Source organism: Callorhinus ursinus, unplaced genomic scaffold (assembly GCF_003265705.2).
Source record: "Callorhinus ursinus isolate GAN/ISIS: 27379988/994484 unplaced genomic scaffold, GSC_fseal_2.0 scaffold9, whole genome shotgun sequence".
Lineage (NCBI taxonomy): Eukaryota > Metazoa > Chordata > Mammalia > Carnivora > Otariidae > Callorhinus > Callorhinus ursinus.
The window spans coordinates 23,745,607-23,765,524 of NW_027397071.1; the positions used below are offsets into that span (position 1 = coordinate 23,745,607).

The 19,918-nt window shown below is 39.2% G+C and overlaps 1 protein-coding gene across 2 annotated transcripts in view; it reads left to right on the forward strand.

The window, feature by feature from the left end:
* The window catches only part of DIPK1A (divergent protein kinase domain 1A), a 118,419-nt gene that overhangs the window by 51,258 nt on the left and 47,243 nt on the right, over nucleotides 1-19,918 (forward strand). Inside the window, exon 1 of one of the 2 annotated variants that reach the window (XM_073896292.1) lies at nucleotides 15,058-15,186. The exons of the other annotated variant lie outside the window; for it this stretch is intronic. The gene's annotated coding sequence lies outside the window, so the exon portion shown is untranslated. Of the gene's footprint in view, nucleotides 1-15,057; nucleotides 15,187-19,918 lie in introns of those variants that run through there. 2 annotated transcript variants of the gene reach the window in all.

Here is a 19,918-nt window from a genome sequence, read left to right on the forward strand (position 1 = left end):
ATGAGAAGGGGGCAGTAAGGATGGATAGATCTAGGTAAACTGAATATGCAATAGCAGAATTAAAATATAAATTGGAGAGAGTAAAAGGCAGAATTCACAGTGAAGTATACTGAAGCAATGATGTGGAAAACATATTTGAGAAATGTTCTGGGAATAGAGGGAAAAATAAAAGATGAAAACTGTGGGAGAGCTGGTAGCTATGAATGATACCAGAAGTCAGAAGGTGAGCCAGTTTTCAGGAGAGAAGATCGTGACTACGGTGTGGTGCCTAGCTGCGTTTTGTTTCATTCACGAAGATAACAGACATTCCTGTGTAGCAGGGTTCAAAACCATGTTGATAATTCACATAACCTCTTCAAGGAAAAAAAAAACATTTAGTTGACTGAAAAACAAATCAAAATGAAGAACTTAAGAACAGATTATATGTTATAAAAAGCCTGGCAGAGTTCCTAAGGGGGACTACCAGTAAACAGAAGGCCACACAGGTTCTTAGTATAGTTCTCATCCTAGCAAACTACATAGATGGAAGAGAACACACTGATGAGTCTGAAAGAATGTGTATCTTGTGGTATCTGGATTAAACTTAAAAGCAAACAGTTTCCTCATGAGTTGTTATTCCCACTGGACAAAATTGTGTAATTGGGCACAAACAATTCATCTAGAAAATCTTCTCCCTCAGGCACTGTTTACCACAAGATTCAGAAGTTCAAATAAATAATATTACAGTACAGTAATTAAGAAAAGAAAAAATAAACTCAGAAAAAAAGACTGAAAGGAAATACCTCAAAGTGTTAAACAGATGATTACTGTGAGACTATGATTTTTTAATCTTCTGCTTCTTTTATTTTTCAGCTTTTGAAATGAGCATGTATTACTTTCAATGAAAAAAAAACTAAAAATTTGATGAAAATGCTACTACTAAGTAAGAAAAAAAGGGCATAAAAATAGTGGAACAAGAACCAAAAACAATTAAGATTTCATGAAATAGTTAAATGAGAGAATGCAAATGTTATTCAAAATATGGTATTAGCTAAAACAGTGTAAAGGGGAACATTTAAAATATTAACCTTTTTCAACTTTCAAAATTCTTTAATTTTCAAAGCAGACCATAAGACAAATGGGACATCTTAATACCCTTGTGCAATGTCTTCCAACCTGAGGTAAACAATAAGAGGGCATTCTGATGACCTTCAAGTGTGATGGATTTCCAGGTAATTGGAGAGTCAAGGGGTTGAGAACAGAATTCTTTTGCCTTGTGCCTTTTGTCAATGACTTGCCTGGGCTTCTTAACAACTATCCTGTTTTGACATCTGAAAATGGAGGTAGGATACATCGTTAGCCACACCCACACCTAACAGGCACCATCTCTAGCCTACCAGGTCACCCCTGCTTCTCAGATAACTGAACAGAAAAGCAGAAGCCCACTGTCTTGCTGGCTCTGGACAGTTAGTTCCACTTGTTCATTCCTTGCCTGCCAACACTGGGCAACACAAGGTAATTAACTTCGAGCACTTTTGTTGGGAGCCTGTCTGCTCCAGCTGGGGACTGTTAACAGCTCACCTCTTGCTTGAGGACTCCTTGAGTTCTCTGTATATGCTACTTCTGACTCAGGAAATCTTTCCAGACACCTCCCCTGACCTCATCTGTCAGAATCTAGTAGGCGCTTCACTTTGGATCCAGTTCTTGCCTACCGCCCAGCCCTAAGACATTATCTTTCTCCGGACTGTGTTCTTACTCCCAAGACATTCTGCTTGAGACTTTACCCCACAGCCACTGTCCCACCTGAGTTCAGTTCCTGGGTTGCCAGTCTCCTACCATCCTGGAGGGCACTTAGAATATAGCACACTGTCTTATTTTTTTAACTCTCTACCACCAAATTCTCCTAATTAGTAAGCCTGTTTTTGCCAGCTTATTTTACTTCAGGTTTTTTTTTTTAAAGATTTATTTACTTATTTTGGAGAGAACATGCAAGCGGGGGATGGGGGGGCAGAGGGAGAGAGAATCCTTTCAAGCAGACTCCCCACTGAGTGCAGAGCCCAACACGGGGCTTGATCCCAAGACCCTGAGATCATGACCTGAGCTGAAATCCGGAGTCGGACACTTAACCGACTGAGCCACCCAGGCGCCACTTACTTCAGGTTTTTTTTTTTTAACAAATATGTTTTCTGTAAATATCCTCTGGACTTGGTTTGATATCCTCATCTTTGCCTTCTACTTTCATTCCCTCCTTTTCTGGGAAATCTTTCACAATTTTTCTATACTGAGTGTGTTTCTGTACCACTTAAAAAGGAAAACAGTTGCTTTCTCAACACAGTTGAGAAACTCTTTGCTGGCTGGAATAGTGTCTCATACTTTTCTTATGCAACATAGGACAAAGCAACCTGGGATTTAAAATAATAATAATAAAGTGTCCATAAGAGCAGCAAGTAAATATTTCTCTGGCTTTGCATTAGCCTCCCAACTGTGGAAACTCTGGCTTCCTCCAAACTCTTTCCCAACTAAGTCAGAGTCCCCAGGGACAGCTCAAATCTGTCTTGGAATACAGTTTTCTGGGCTACTTCATGGGTAGCCGTTTCCTCTGGCCTGGGTCCCTGAGTGTTTTTCTCTCTGTCATCACATCCCACACCTCTTTTCTTCCTCTAACACCCTGGCTACTCTGGTAAAGTCTTCTGCCACCCCCATGCTCTGATGCATAATGTCCTTTGAGATCCAGTTCTGTTGGTTCCAGTTGAAGACAGAGTATTGCCTGCCTCTCCCAACACTGACCTAAGATTCAGTTTCCTTTAGCATGAATGAGTAATTTCCCAGGAGGATACGTGAGCCATAGAGCAAGTAGTCTCCTTCACAGGCCAACCCACCAACCAAACATATGAAGGCATGTCTTGGTCATTTAAGATTGAGCCCAGGGACCATCTTCTTCAGGAAGCCTTTCCCGAATTCCCCCCTTTCCCCACCACCATCACCTCCAGCTACCTAACGAACGATTCTTCCTTGTACCCTCATATGCTGAATGTGTCCTAGATATAGGTTTTATCGTGTTATATGGTAATTATCTTTTTATGAACCTGATTCCCCATCTAAAATATGAGCCCTTTCACGGAGAGAATTATGTCGCATACATTTTTGAATTCCAAGTGTCTGGCTTAGTTCTTGGCACTAAGATCCATAGAGTCTCAAGCTGGGCCCTTAATGTGCTTATGTGCACCACAATTGATTTGGCTCAAACAAGACATCGTTTTGATTAATGGCAGTTTTTCCATTAAGAATTTCATGCCAAGGTGGTTTATTTTTTTTCCTTTAAGATTTATGTCAAAACAATTTATCATACATTTGGTGAGTGCTGTATGTCCTAGGACCTGCCCTACTCCTGGAGATATGAAGATGAGTAAGACATGGTTCCTGCTCAGAAGAGGTCACAGAAACTTCCTTGCATTTCCCTCCCTCCATTTCTCCATTCTTTCCTCCCTTTCTTCCTTACCTGGATAAATGTTCACTAAGCCTGGAATTGTGTCTAATGGAATAAATACATGTAGTAGGTTAATTACAGTACACTTAGTGCAACAATAGAAGTTTGTTCCAGATATAGAGATAGAACAGAAGAATGCATCATACAGTTCCTGGGGTAGACATGGGGGATCCTGGAGGAGGTGGCTTCAGAGTGGGTTATAAAGAATGGAAAGACAATCCAGATGCTCAGGTGGATGAAAGGTACTCCTGAGAGAAGAAAACATGTGAAAGGCCTAGAGATGTGAAAAAGCACGGTGTGTTTCAAAAACATTAATACTTTGGTATCTCTGCCTAATAAAGTTCAGCAGAATGGGGATAGGGTGGGGTGGGGTGAGCTGAGCTGGGAGATGAAGCAAAGATAATGGGCAATATTGTCAGGACTAAGGTATTCAACATTTCAGCACCAGTTTCGTTAAGAGATTGGTAGAATCCAGAATAGCTGGTGGTATTAATAATCCAAGTGCGAAGCCATATATTTCTATTTGCCATCCTGTTCCCTTACAGCATTAAGCAAGCTTCTGTGATCACCTAGCTACATTTTAATGTTCGTTGTATTGGTAGGTGCGAATGAAAAGAAGCCATTTCCTGGAGTTTACAATCTTATTGAAGATATGGAATATACCCACACAAACGGTTTAGAGCGCTTACCAAGCAAACTACAGACTAGTGCGAACTAAAATTATAAAGACCGTATGTAAACATAATCTTGACATTGGGTTATAGGAATGATTAGGAAAGTGCAGGGTTACAAAGAGGCAACCTGATTTTCGGCTTACGAGAAACAGTTTCTTTCAGAGTATAGAAAATGCAAAATTGAGGAATGGACTTATAAATCAGGAACTTTTTAATGTTCTATAGTCTGTGTTCAGGAACTGGCCTTCTAAGTTAGACCAACAAGCATTCATCTTTGAGCTTTATAGTATAAAGAGGAGACAAATTTATTTTTCTGTATATTTAACATTAATTTTATTTTTATACTTCTAGATACTCAGTTTGCCTGAGAGATTGTTTATCGCTTATATGAAACAGGTCGCTGTGTTTCTGCCAATCCCCTCAGTCTACACTGCACTGAGATTATCTTAGCCTCCCTTTCATCTCTTTACTCTCTAACATGGACGGTAGCTTCTGCCTTTTTCCTTGTGGAATGTGTTAACCCAACATCCTCTCCTTGCCCCGTGGTCATCACGTCCCACAGCCCTCTACTTGGTATTTTTTCCATGGAGCTAGTGTGGACTTTTTGTCAGGCCATAGGGTTTCCATGCAGAGCATCCTAGAGCTTCTGATCATTATATCACATTTCATACTTAGGTAAACTCCAATTTAGGAGGTGATGTGTTTTATCAGTCCTCCAGGAAACCTCTCCCTTTCTGTCTGTATCCTTTATAAATTATTTAAGTTCCACAATGAACATTTGCTGTTTTTGTAACTAAAATGTAAAAGTGATTCCATTTTATTTTTTTATTTTTTTAAGATTTTATTTATTTATTTGACAGAGAGAGAGAGAGAGAGCACAAACAGGCAGAGAGGCAGGCAGAGGGAGAGGGAGAAGCAGGCTCCCCGCTGAGCAGGGAGCCTGACACGGGGCTCGATCCCAGGACTCCGGGACCATGACCCGAGCCGAAGGCAGCCGCTCAACTGACTGAGCCACCCAGGTGCCCCAAAAGTGAATCCATTTTAAAAAAAATCAAATTCAATAGTAGAGTCTTTAGTTCCATTGCATGTTTGTTAAATTAACCTTTCTGTCTATATGTTCATACATACATACACACCACAGCGCAAAATAATGTTAAAAAACTCATACTAGTTTAAAAAGCAAGAGCCATAAAAATGTTCATACTGTATGACCCAGAAATGCTACCACTGAGGAACAACCTAAGGAAATAATTCAAAAGAAGGGAAATATAAAAAATCTATATACAGCTTGTCTACACACAGAAAAATTGGGTAAAGATGACTTTAAAATCAATGTAAGGGGAAGAGTTAGGAAAATAATGATACATCAACTGGATAAAATACTATTGCAACACTGGAAATGATTTATAAAAAACCATGTTAACAACATAGCATGTTTACAGTATAATGAGAAAAGGAATACAAAATTATATACACACTGATTACAGCTGTGTATAAAATGAATTACATGTGGATGACTAGAGGGGAAAAAAGAATAATGAAAACAGCTGTTGTTCTAGTGTGGAATGATGGGTGAATGTTAAAATTTTATTAACTGTCTCTGCAAATTTTTCCAGTTTTTTTTATTGAAAAGTTTCAGATTGTCAACTAATTCAGATTATTCTTGTTCTGGGACTTTTACAGAAAAAGAAGGAAGCATTCTGGAATCTGAGCCCTTTTCCTCTTTCTATCATTGGCCAAAGAAATTACCCCCTAGGAAAGAAGGAAACCTAACTTCCCTAGGAAGTTATAAAAAAGAACATTCTTGGGGCACCTGGCTGGCTTAGTCAGAAGAACTTGTGACCCTTGATCTCCGGGTTGTAAATTCAAGCCCCATATAGCATGTAGAGATTACTTAAAAAAAAGATTTTTAAAAATCTTTAAGAAAAATTAGAAAATTGTTGTGGTTGATTCTTTATTCATATTACTAAAGATGGATCAAATCTGATTTTTTTCAAATGTGATAATTTTTAATAGCCACTTTATTAAGGTAAAATTCATTTACTATAAAACTCATCCTTTTTAAGCACACAGTCAGTGGTGGTTGGTATAATTACAGATTTGTACCACTATCACTATTTTTTTAGTTTTTAATTTAAATCCAGTTAGTTAACATACAGTATAAATTTAGTTTCAGGTGTAGAATTTAGTGATTCAACACTTCCATACATCACCCACTACTCATCACAAGTGCACTCCTTAATTCCCATCACCCATTTTACCCATCCCCCCACCCACTTCCCTCTGCTAACCATCAGTTCTCTATAGTTAAGAGTCTGCTTCTTGGTTTCTCTCTCTCTCTTTTTCCCTTTGCTCGTTATGTTTCTTAAATTCCACATATCAGTGAATTCAAAGGGTATTTGTCTTTTTCTGGATGATTTATTTCACTTAGCATTATACTCTCTAGCTCCATCCATGTCATTGCAAATAGCAAGCTTTCATTGTCTTTTATGGTTTAATGACCTTCCATTGTGTGTGTGTGTGTGTGTGTGTGTGTGTGTGTGTATCAATCACATCTTCTTTATCCATTCATCAGTTGATGGATAATTGGCCTGCTTTCATATCTTGGCTAATGTAAATAACGCTGCTATAAATATAACAGTGCATGTATCCCTTTGGATTCGTGTTTTTGTATTTTGGGGGTAAATACCCGGTAGTTCGATTACTGAATTGTAGGGTAGCTCTAGTTTTACCTTTTTGAGACCTCCATACTGTTTTCCAGAGTGGCTGCATCAGTTTGCATTCCCACCAACAGTGCAAATGTATTCCTTTTTCTCTACATCCTTGCCAACACCTGTTGTTTCTTGTGTTGTTGATTTTAACCATTCTGACAGGTGTGAGGTCATATCTCACTGTAGTTTTGATTTTCCTTTCCCTGATGGTAAGTGCTGATGAACATCTTTTCATGTTTGTTGGCCATCTGGAAATCTTCTTTGGAGAAATGTCTATTCATGTCTTCTGCCCATTTTTAAATTGGATTATTTGGGTTTTTTTAGTGTTGAGTTGTATAAGTTTTGTTTTTTGTTTGTTTTTGTTTTTTTTTTTAGGTAGGCTTCATGCCCAATGTGGGGCTCAAAGAACTCATGACCCTGAGATCAAGAGTTGCCTGCTCTACTGACTGAGCCAGACAGGCTCCCTGAGTTGTAAAAGTTCTTTATATATTTTGGCTAGTAACCCTTTATTCTTTGTTGATTTTTTCCTTCACCCTGCAGAAGGTTTTTATTTTGATGAAGTTCCAATAGTTTATTTTTGCTTTTGTTTCCCTTGCCTCGGGGACGTAACTAGAAAAAAATTGCTATGGCTGATGTCAGAGAAGTTACTGCCTGTGCTGTCTAGGTCTCACATTTAGGTCCTTTATCCATTTTTAATTTATTTTTGTGTATGGTCTCAGAAAGTGATCCAGTTCATTCTTTTGCTTATAGCTGTCCAGTTTTCCCAGCGCCATTTGTTAAAGAGACTTGTCTTTTTTCTGTTGGATATTCTTTACTGCTTTCTTGAAGATTAATTGACCATATAGTTGTGGGTTCGTTCCTGGGTTTTCTATTCTCTTCTACTGATCTATGTGTCAATTTTTGTGCCATTACCATACTGTTTTGATTACTACAGCTTTGTAATATAACTTGCAGTCCAGAATTATGATGCCTCCAGCTTCACTTTTTCCTTTTCAAGATTGCTTTGGCTATTTGGGATCTTTTGCATTTCCATACAAATTTTCGGATTGTTTGTCCTAGCTCTGTGAAAAATCTTGTTGCATTAAATCTGTAGATTGCTTTGGGTAGTATAGGCACTTTAACAATATTTGTTCTTTCAATCCATGAGCATGGAATGTTTTTCCATTTCTTTGTGTTGTCTTTAATTTCTTTAATTAATGTTTTATAATTTTCAGAGTATAGGTCTTTCACCTCTTTGGTCAGATTTATGCCTAGATATCTTGTTATTTTTGGTGCAGTTGTAAATGGGATTGCTTTCTTAATTTCTCTTTCTGCTGCTTCATTATTGGTGTATAGAAATGCAACAGATTTCTGCATATTGATTTTGTATCCTCTGGCTTTATTCAATTTGTTTATCAGTTCCAGCAGTTTTTGAGAGAGTCTTCCAGGTTTTCTATGCATATTATCATGTCATCTGCAAATAGTGAAAGTTTTGCTTCTTCCTTACCAATCTGGATGCCTTTTATTTCTCTATGTTGTCTAATTGCTGTGACTGGGCTCCATAGCTCAGTGGTTAGAGCACTGGTCTTGTAATTGCTGTGACTAGGGTTTACAGTACCATGTTGAATAAAAGCTACTATCACTGTTATCTATTTTTAAAACATTTTTTACAAGTACCCATTAGCAACCACACCCCATTCGTCCCTGCTGCCAGCGGCTGGCAACCACTAATCTTTCTGTTTCTACGGATTTGCCTGTTCCAGACATTTCATATAAATGGAATCATATGGTATGCGGCTTTTGTGTCTGACTTCTTTCATTTAGCATAGTGATTTCAAGGTTTATCAATGTTGAAGCACATGTCAGTACATCAATTCCCTTTTGTAGTTGGATAATATTCCATTGTATAGTATGCAACATGTTGTTTATCCATTCCTTGATTAATGCACATTAGATTTTTTTTTTTTTGCTATTGTGAGTAATGCTGCTATGAACATTTGTATAAAAATTTTTGTGTGGACATAGGTTTTCAGGTTTTGAGGAGCATATACATAGGAGTGGCATTGCTGGGTCAGACGACATCTCTATGTGTAAGAAAGTGCCAAACTGTTTTTCAAAGTGGCTGTACCATTTTACACTCCCACCAGCAACGTATGAGAGTTCTCTGGTGATCTTGTGATATCTCTTCCAGTTCTTTTTTTTTCTTTTTTTAAGGAAGCTCTATGCCCAACATGGGGCTTGAATTCATGACCCTGAGATCAAGAGTCCCATGCTCTACTGACTGAGCCAGCCAGGCGCCTCCTCTTCCAGTTCTTAATGCAATAGTTGGCATGGTGAAAATAACGAATAGATGCCAACCATTCTTACTGTTATTGTCATCACTGTTATTAGAGAAAACTGTAAATTGCTTTGAGATCCATTGCAAGTAAAATGGAGTGACCATCTTATTTCCTTCACTAGACTGTGTTTTGGCTCTTTTTATGCTTATTAATTGGTAATGAATGATACATATTTTTCCCATAATCACATTTTATAGGGAGAGATTATAAATGTGTGTGGGGTGTGTGTGTGTGTGTGAATTTCTTTCTTTCCCTTCAGTAAACTACTTTGACATGGATCTAAAGTCTGTGAATATTAAGTAAATACATGTACTCCTACATTTGGGCATGCCATTTCATCCTCCTGTGTCCCCAGTCCTGCTGCCCTGAAGGTGTGGTGGAGGCGGAGCTGCAGGTGCTCTGTGGCATAGCACCAACTGTTAGAGCAAAGGAGGATGAAGAAGAAAAATAGAGACCTGGGCCTTGAACATCAGAATCACCATGGTCAGAAGTCCAGTGAAGTGTGTGGGTTGTGTGCTCACTTTCTTTCTTTTCTTTTCTTTTTTTTAAAGATTTTATTTATTTGTGAGAGAGATGAAGAGAGCACAAGCAAGGGGGAGGGGCGGAAGGAGAGGGAGAAGCAGACTCCCCACTGACCATGGAACCCAACAGAGCTCCCCACATCCCAGGACCCTAAGATCATGACCTGGGCCAAAGTCAGACGCTTAACTGACTGAGCCACCTAGGCGCCCCATGTGCTCACTTTCTTATGTGCCATCTCTCTTTCCTGTCCTGACCTCCTTTGCCATATTCCTCCTCCCTCATTCCTTTACTGCCTCCCTCATGCTTGCTATTCCTATATCATTTTATTTATTTATTTATTTATTTAAAAAATTTATTTGAGAGAGAGCAAGAATGTGCATACCTGTGTGCTCACGAGTTGGGGGAGGGACAGAGGGAGAGAATCTTCAGGCAGACTCCCTGCTGAGTGCGGAGACCTTGCGGGGCTCCATTTCCTGACCCATGAGATTACCACCTGAGCTGAAACCAAGAGTCGGTTGCTCAACTGACTCAGCCATGCAGGTGCCCCTGCTATTCCTATTTTAATGGAAATTCATATTCAAGAGCTTCATGTATATATAATTAAAGTATTGATGATACAAACACCTAGTTCAAGTCATTGTTTAATACCTTCATGCTTTTTTCCCCACTGCCACATTTTAAGTTTTCTTACCTTTCATGCCCATTAATCCAGTTCATTTGACACCTATTTTATTGATCACCTAGAATGTGTGAGGCACTGTTTTAGGTACCTGTTCATTGCCATTGCTTTTTGTTCCTACCTTTTTCTACCCTTTCAATCCCTTTCTTTTCCAAATTGGAAGTCAGAAAGATAAATGAAAGAAATTGTAGGATGGAGTGTCAATGTATATTATATTCTCTGCATATTATAATCATTTCACTGATTTTCTTTGATTTAAAAAAAATTGTATGTTTTGCTTGAATGCCTCAGTTTGTATGATAAGATATCCCCTTTGTGTGTGTGTTGGATTTAAAGACTTACTGCCAATTATCTTACCTTTTTTCCAGGAGGGCACTAATGATTTGTTTTTTATTTTCTAAGTTTGGCAAAATGAGAAGGAAGTCCTGGAAGGAGGAAAAAGAAAGATATCTGCTAGAGGAGATAGTCAGAGAGGGGCAAAATGCAAGCCTCTGACAGCAACCACTGTGACAGAAGTGATGGAGGCCTCCGGCTATATGATATCTTATATCCTTATATATGGTATTGTTACATTATGTTGCCCTTATTTGTCAGTTCAGTAAAGTAGTTAGTTACAGTTCATGGAGCTAGAAGGAATTTTAGAGATTATTTAATTCTCTTATAAAAAGTATGCTAGGGAGCATGCACAGTACCCATTTTCACCCTAATTAATACAAAGAGACTGATAATAGGGAGAATAAATTGGGTATTTTTGCTATCCCTTATTTACTGCCTCAGAATCCATCTTTGTAGATTGGAGAACAGAAATGTTCTCCAACAAGGGAAACAAATGAATAGAATGGTATTTCCCCATGTTTTTCACATCTGGCATAAAAGAGAATGATAATTTGTAAAGCACTAGGGCAAACAGATAGGGTTACTGGCAACTGGAGGTGACCGGCCTAAGGTTGACGCAACCAGTATCTTGACCCACCTCTAACCCTATCTCACACACCAATTGAGGAGGTTGGGAATCAACTGTATAAATCACCATTGTGCTGAGTCAAGATTGAATTTTACCCCTTACTAAGGATTGCACTTGTGGCAATGAGCACTGGGTGACATATGGAAGTGTTGAGTCACTCTATCGTACACCTGAAACTAATATATGACACTGTATGTTAGCTAACTGGAATTTAAATAAAAACTTAAAAAAAAAAAAGCACACACACACACACACACAAAACCACAAGTCACTAAGGTAAAAAAGGAAGGAAAGAAGGAAGGAAAGCAAGCAAGCTGATATGTTTTGGCATGAGCTAGGTGACTGGAAATAATGGCCTAATTAACTCTGTGGCTCCGTATATACACATATGTATACATGATTTGTGGCTGGTGATATATCAGGAAAAAAAGTGCATGTGCTTTGATTATTAAACCTAGCTTCTGACTGGTAGCTTTTCATGACTACTTGGGTTTTGGAGAAAATTTTAATGAGGATGTTGGACTCTAGACCTTTGAACTCATCAACCCTTGGAGTGGAGATTATGTGGGACCTGAAGGTTCAAGTAGGTGAAACATTTTTACAGGTGTCTAATATTCTATAGTATTTTGAAAATTACATTTATATTTTCATAGAATACTTCTGTTCTCTTTCTCCATTTAGGTCTAAAGGAATTCTTGAGATGTATAATGAGAGGTGTTTTGTCCTCTTTAAAAATTCTATGAATGGGGGCATCTGGGTGGTTCAGTTGGTTGGGCGTCTGCCTTCAGCTCAGGTCATGATCCCAGGGTCCTGGGATCGAGTCCCGCGTTGGTTTCCCTGCTCCATGGGAGCCTGCTTCTCCCTCTCCTCACTGCTCATGTTCTCTCTAGCTATCTCTGTCTCTCTCTCTCAAATAAATAAATTAAAAATCTTAAAAATAAATAAAAATTCCATGAATGTTTGACACATATACATACACACACATATATATACCCTATATAAAACTGTATAAACACATCCTATAAACTATAAATCTATACTATAGTATAAACTATACTAAACTATAAATATATACTATAAAACTATAACACACACACACATATATATAAAACTATTATATATAAAACTAACCTCCATGAACCTATCATAAGTTTTAAGTTGAAGTTTATCCATGTTAGTAAGTGCTGGAAAAGGGACAGGAGCCTAAATGTTTTCATCCTAAATCCAGGATGAAATCATAAATATCTTTATATTGATACATATCACTTCTCATTTTTGAAATGTGCAGGGATTAAAACAAAGTGAAATCAGTGACCACACCAACAGTTGGTGTGGATCCGGAGAAACCAGGTCCTCTCACATTGCTGGTGGAGGGTGTAAAATGGTTGAGCCGCTCGGGGAGAGAGTTTGGCAGTTCCTTTAAAAAACTAAACCTGTCACTACCCTATGACTCAGCAGTGACACTCTCGGGCATCTCTTCCAGAGAAACGAAAACTTATTTTCACTCAAAAACCTATATAGGAATGTGGATGGTAGCTTTATTTGTAATACTCTAAAACTGGAATCAGCCCAGATGTCCTTCAGTAAGTGTGGTTAAACAAACTGTGGTGTGTACATATGGTGGAATATGACTCAGCAATAAAAAAGGAAGGAATGGCCGGTACCTATGACAACCTGCAAGACTCCAAGAAATTATGCTCAGTGAGAGAAGCCAACTGTGTGAATCCATTTATATAACGTTCCTCAAATTGTGGAGATGGAGAACTGATTGATGGCTGCCAGGGAATAAGGGAAGGATAAAGGTGGATGTGTTTATAAAAGGGCAACGTGGGAGACCCTTGTTGTGATGAAACTGCTGTGTACTAGACCGTAGCAGAGGATACACAAACCTACTACATGTGGTTCTTCAATGATTAAAAAAAAAAAATAGAAATCTAATTGTAAATGACTAGATTATTGGTTCAAATTTTTAAGAACTATAGCATATTCCTCTTAGTAATAGTTATGTATTACTAATAAATCCTTTATTATTTTATGAAATCTTGCAATGGAAAGGACCTTGAATGATGCATTCCTGTTCCGGCACTATTGCCAGTAAAGGAGTTGTTAAATATAATCTCATTTTAGTAAACTAGAAAGATGTTTCCCCTGAGAAATTATTTATTTACCTTTTGTCCATAACTGTTTTCCCCTAAATTTAATATGAATAATCTGGGGAACTTTTAAAATGCATATTCCCAGGCTTCACTAAGGATTCTGATTCATTAGGTCTGGCGGTAGGTCTTGGCAACCAGCATTTTAAAAAATTACATCACCTGATTCTGATTCAAGAGATCAGTGGGCTGCACTTTGAGAAATACTGAATTATAATTTTTATGGTGAATAAATAGGAGCCCTTTAAATTCCTTTGTGGCATAGAGGATTTGTGGTTAGGTGAGAATTTTAAAAGCAAAGTACTGATAAAATTTTTCAAACACCCACGTGTTGAGAAAAAGAATGTTTGACCAAACTGAGTTATGTACTTGCTCTGAATCAATAAGAACTAAACAGAAAGGAACTTGCTCTTGGTTCTTATTTGTGATGAAGGGGTCCTGCCTGACCACTTGTGATTTATTTGTACAAAGAAGGCAAAGACTCCTGTTTTAGTTACAAAGACTGCATAAAGGAAATGCTCTGACAGGGTGAGGAATGCTGAAGCACTTTATAGGCTCTGAAACTAATGTACTCCTTAATTCCTTAGTTGTTTTTTTTTAATATTTATTTATTGAAATAATCTCTACACCCAGCATGGGGCTTGAACTCATGGCCTGGAGATCAAGAGTCACATGCCCTTCCAACTGAGTCAGCCAGGTGCCCCTAATTCTTTAGTTTTTGTATATGAAGTTCCAACTACAGTAATTGAGCTATCCTTAGTTTTTCCCCTAAATCCGAGAGCAGGTATACCTCAGAGAGCTTGTGGGTTTGATTCCAGGCCAGTGCAATAAAGGGAATGGCTCCAGAAAGTGAGTCAAATGAAGTTTTTTGTTTCCCAGTACATATAGAAGTTATGTTTACGCTCTACCATGGTCTTTTAAGTGTGCAGTAGCATTATGTCTTAAAAAATGTACATACCTTAGTTGAGAAATACTTTATTGCTAAAAAATGTTGACCATCACCTGAACTTTCAGCAAGTTGTAATCTTTTTGCTGGTAGAGGGTCTTGCCTCGATGTTGATGGCTGCTGACTGGTCAGGGAGGTGGCTGCTGGAGGTTGTGGTGGTTGTGGCAATTTCTTAAAATAAGACAGCAATGACGTTTACTGCATCAATGGACTCTTCCTTTCACAATTTCTCTGTAGCATGTGATGCTGTTTGATAACATTTTACCTAAAGTAGAACTTCTTTCAAAATTGGAGTCAGTCCTCTCAAACCCTGCTGCTGCTTTATCAATTAAGTGTATGTCGTATTCTAAATCCTCTGTTGTCATTTCAACCATCTTCACAGCATCTTCACCAGTAGATTCCATCTCAAGAAACCCCCCCCTTTTTTTTTTTGCTCATCCATAAGAAGCAACTCCTTATCTGTGAAAGTTCCATCATGAATCATGAGATGCCTATATCTTCAGGCTCCCCTGCTGCGTCTAGTCCTCTCAATGTTTCCACCGCATCTGCGGTTCCTGCCTCCACTGGAGTCCTGAGCCCTCCAAGTCACCCATGAGGGCTGGAATCAACTTCTTCCAGACTCCTGTTCATGTTGATATTGTGACCTCTTCCCATGAATCATGAATGTTCTTAATGGCATCTAGAACAGTGAATCCTTTCCAGAAGGTTTTCAATTGACTTTGCCCAGATCCATCAGAGGAATCACCATCTGTGGTAACTATGACCTTAATATAGTAAGACTTGAAAGTTGACGTTATCACTTTATCCATGGGCTGTAGAATGGACGTTGTGTTAACAAGCATGAGAACAACATTCACCTCACTGTACATCTCCATCAGAGCTCTTGGGTGACCCAAGAGCAGTAATATTTTGAAAGGAAACTTTTTTCTGAGCAATAGTTTTCAACAGTGGTCTTAAAATATTCAGTAAACCATGTTGTACACAGATCTTCTGTCATCCAGGCTTTGGTGTCCCATTTATAGAGTATAGGCAATATAGATTTAGCACAATTCTTAAGGGTCCTAGGATTTTCAGAATGGTAAATGAGCATTGGCTTCCAGCTTCAAGTCAGCAGCTACATTAACTCCTAATAAGAGAATCAGCCTGTGCTTTGAAGCTTTGAAGCCAGGCAGACTTTTTCTCTCTAGCTATGAAAGTCCTAGATGGCATCTTTCTCTAATATAAAGCTGTTTAATCTACACTGAAAATCTGTTGAGTGTAGCCACCTTCATGAATTATCTTAGCTAGATCTCCTGGATAACTACTGTGGCTTCTACGTCAATACCTGATGCTTCACCTTGCACATTTATGTTATACAGATGGCTTGTTACTTAAACATTATGAACCGACTTAATGCTAGTTTCACACTTTTCTTCTGCAGCTTCCTCACCTCCCTGAGCCTTCACAGAATTGAAGAGATTTAGGGCCTATTGCTGTGGCTTAGGCTTTAGTGTAAAGGCTGGTTTGATCTTCCAGCCAGACCACTTAATACTTTCTCCATATCAGCAATAAGGCTGTTTAACTTTCTTATCATTTGCGTGTTCACTGGAGTAGCACTTTTAATTTCCTTCAAGAACTTTTCCTTGGCATTCACAACTTCGCTGTGTTTGGCACAAGAGGCCTAGCTTTCAGCCTGTCTCAGCTTCTGACATGCCTTCCTCACTAAGCTTAGTCATTTCTGGCTTTTGATTTACAGTGAGAGACGTGTGACTTCCTTTCCCTAGAACACTTAGAAGACATTGTAGGGTTATTAACTGGCCTAATTTCAATATTGTGTCTCAGGGAATAAGGAGGCCCCAGGGGAGGGTGAAAGATGGGGGCGGGGGGCGGCAGTGGAATTGGTCGCTCTGTGGAGTAGTCAGAACACACAACATTTATTGAATATACCATTTTATATGAGAGTGGTTCCCCAGAACAATTACAAAAATCATTGATCATAGATCACCATAACAAATATAATAATAATAAAAGTTTGAAATATTGTGAGAATTACCAAAATGTGATCCAGAGACACAAAAGGAGCAAATGCTCTTGGAAAATGGTGCCGATAGACTCGTTCCACACAGGGTTGCCACAAACCATCCATTTGTAAAAAGCACAATATCTGCAAAGTGCAATAAAGTGAAGCATAATAAAATGAGATATGCCTGAAGTCAAGTCACTTAAAATGATTGTTATTGAAAAACAGGTGCAAAGAAATTATCCTGTTCTACCTTTTTGGGGTGCTTAGTTGGCACCTAGTTGAAATCTAAGTGACCTCTCCACCACCTTAAGCAGATAATCAGAGCACCTTCACCTGGAGATTCTCAGGTCCATGTCGGAGTCCAGTCCAGCCACTTTCCAAACTCCTGGGTGTATGCTTTGAGGTAGTGACTTCTCCTGTGGTAGGAGGCAAGGAAGGTCACCCCATCCCTTTCTCTCAAGAGTATGCACAGCAGAACGATATTATCTCTCCCGAGAAACGCCTGCAGATCCTCCCTCCTCTTGAGCCTGGATCTGACTCTGACTCTGACTCAGGGGTGAAGTCAGAGCCAGCCCTGGACCTTGCAGCTTTTAATGTGTGAATTTTTTGTAGGTAAGTTACTCTGGTCTGTGGCTTTTACTGTATCTTTGCGCCTCACAGCAGAAAGCACATAGCATTGTGTATTATATGTACTTTATTTAGTAAAAATATGAAAATAGACATGGCAATGATAGACACCAATTTATAGACAATGGTTTCCTCTAAGGATGAAGGGAAAGATGAGGAAGGGAAGGGGAGGACTTAGGTTTGATTGTAACATTTTATTTCTTCTAGGAAAGAGTTTTAAAGTAATACAGCAAACTGTTGACCTCTGTTTACATTTAGTGGTGGAGACAGAGCTGCCTTTTATGTTATTTTCTCTAACTTTTCTGTATAGACTTTTTTCTGTATGTGTGAAATGTTTTATAATTTCAGAGAAATTAGAACTTATCTGATAAAACTATCTCAACTCCCCACCCGCGTATACACACATGTACATGCATTCTGTCCTTCTTCCCTTGGGGTACCGGGGATCCCGTTGTTGCTTTATCTCTACTCTGCATCCCCTCCCTTAGAACCATCTCAGGGACCTTGTGCTGTTTATCTGTCAATACCTTACTCCTTTCAGCCTGTCTCTTTCTACCGACTTCCTGTCGACATTTAAGTATGTGCTAGTTTCCCTTAGCTTTATTTATTTTTTTATTTTATTATGTTATGTTAATCACCATACATTACATCATTAGTTGTTTTTTTTTTTTAGATTTTATTTATTTATTCGACAGGGAGAGACACAGCGAGAGAGGGAACACAAGCAGGGGGAGTGGGAGAGGGAGAAGCAGGCTTCCCGTGGAGCAGGGAGCCCGATGCGGGACTCGATTCCAGGACCCCGGGATCATGACCTGAGCTGAAGGCAGACGCTTAACGACTGAGCCACCCAGGCACCCCTACATGTTTAGTTTTTGATGTAGTGTTCCATGATTCCTTGTTTGCGTATAACACCCAGTGCTCCACGCAGAACGTGCCCTCTTTAATACCCGTCACCAGGCTAACCCATCCCCCCACCCCCCTCCCCTCTAGAACTCTCAGTTACTCAGAGTCCATAGTCTCTCATGGTTCGTCTCCCACACTGATTTACCCCCCTTCATTTCTCCCTTTCTACTATCTTCTTTTTTTTAACATATAATGTATTATTTGTTTCAGAGGTACAGGTCTAGTTTCCCTTAGCTTTAAAAAACTTCCGCCTCAGGGCTCCTGAGTGGCTCAGTCGTTGGGCGTCTGCCTTCAGTTCAGGTCATGATCCCAGGGTCCTGGGATCGAACCCCGCATTGGGCTCCCTGCTCAGAGGGAAGCCTGCTTCCCTCTCTCTCGCTCCCTCTGCTTGTGTACCCTCTCTCACTTTGTCTCTGTCAGATAGATAGATAGATAGTTAGATAGATAAATACAAAAAACTTCTGCCTCAAGCCCAGCCAATGCCCTATGGCTTTTCTGCTCTGTATAGACAAATTTCTCTTAAGAACTATCTATCTGGGGGCACCTGGGTGGCTCAGTCGGTTGAGTGTCTGCCTTTGGCTCAGGTCATGATCTCAAGGTCCTGGTGTGTAGTCCCCACGTGGGCTCCCTGCTCAGCGGGGAATCTGCTTCTCCCTGCCTCTCTGCCCCTCCCCCGCTCATGCTTGCTCCCTCTCCTCAAATAAATAAAACCTTTAAAAAAAAAAAAAAGAAAATCTCTACTTTCTTTTAAAAAAAGATAACTATCTACCTGGTTGTCTTTATTTTTTATACCTCCTGCTCTTCAGCTCACTCCAGTCTGGCCTCTCTCCCATGAAGTTGCTCTTGTCAAGGTCAATACTGACTTCTGTGTCAATAAGTCCAATGAATACTTTTCAGTCCCCAGCTGTGTCACCTCTCAGCCACGTTTGCCACTGGACTGCTTTCTGCTTCTTGAGATCCTCTTTCCATGATTTCCACATTACAACATCCTTCTGGTTTTCTTCCAACCAGTCTGCTCCTGCATGTTCTCTGTTATAGCTTTTCCTTTTTCACCCAGCCATTTAACTAGTGAAGATTCTCAGGGCTCAGCCCTAAACCCTGTTCTCACTCTGAGTTTTTTCTATAAGTGATAGCAGCTTGCCATGGGTTTTATTACTTTCCCTGCCTTTCTCTTGAGTCTTCCCCGTGACTCCCAAACCTCTGCCTCCAGCTCTGACTTCTGTTTTCTCAACCATAGACGTGTATATCCAGCTGCCTTCTAAATATCACTGGCACGACTCACAGGCGTGTTAGTCTCAACATGCGCAAAACTGAACTCATCCTTTTATCTTTCCCCTCATATTTTTGTCTTCCATTGTTCCCAGTTTTAGGAAATGGCACCATGATCCATCCAGTTGCTCAAGCCAGAAACCTGGGAGTCCTTCTTGATCCCCCCCCTCACCATCACTCCCATGTTCATTTAACCATGAAATCCTGATCATTCTACCTCCTATCTTTCAAATCCTTTTCTTTTCCTACCATTTCTCATGGTCACAACTCCAGTGTGGTTGCTTCCTGATTTCTTCTGGACTCTCTAGGAGATAGACATTTTTCAGTATTTCAGTAGTTGATATATTTATTTTTTTAATTTTCTTATTGAAGTCTAATTTATATACAACAAAACGCTCAGATATTAAGTTGTACAGTTTGATCAGCTTTGACAAATGCATTTACCTAATGTAACCCTCACCCCCTATTAAAACAAAACATTTCCATCTCCCTAGAAATTTCTCTGGTGATCCTTCCCAATCAGTCACCCATCAAGTAACCACTGATCTGGTTTAATTTTTAGAAATATTCTTAAGTGTATTTTTTAAAGAAAAATACTTGACATGGAGCTTAATAGTAAAGATAAAATTTTTACTGTAAGTTCAGTATAAATAGGTAGGAAAATAATGGCTGATTTTCTATCTA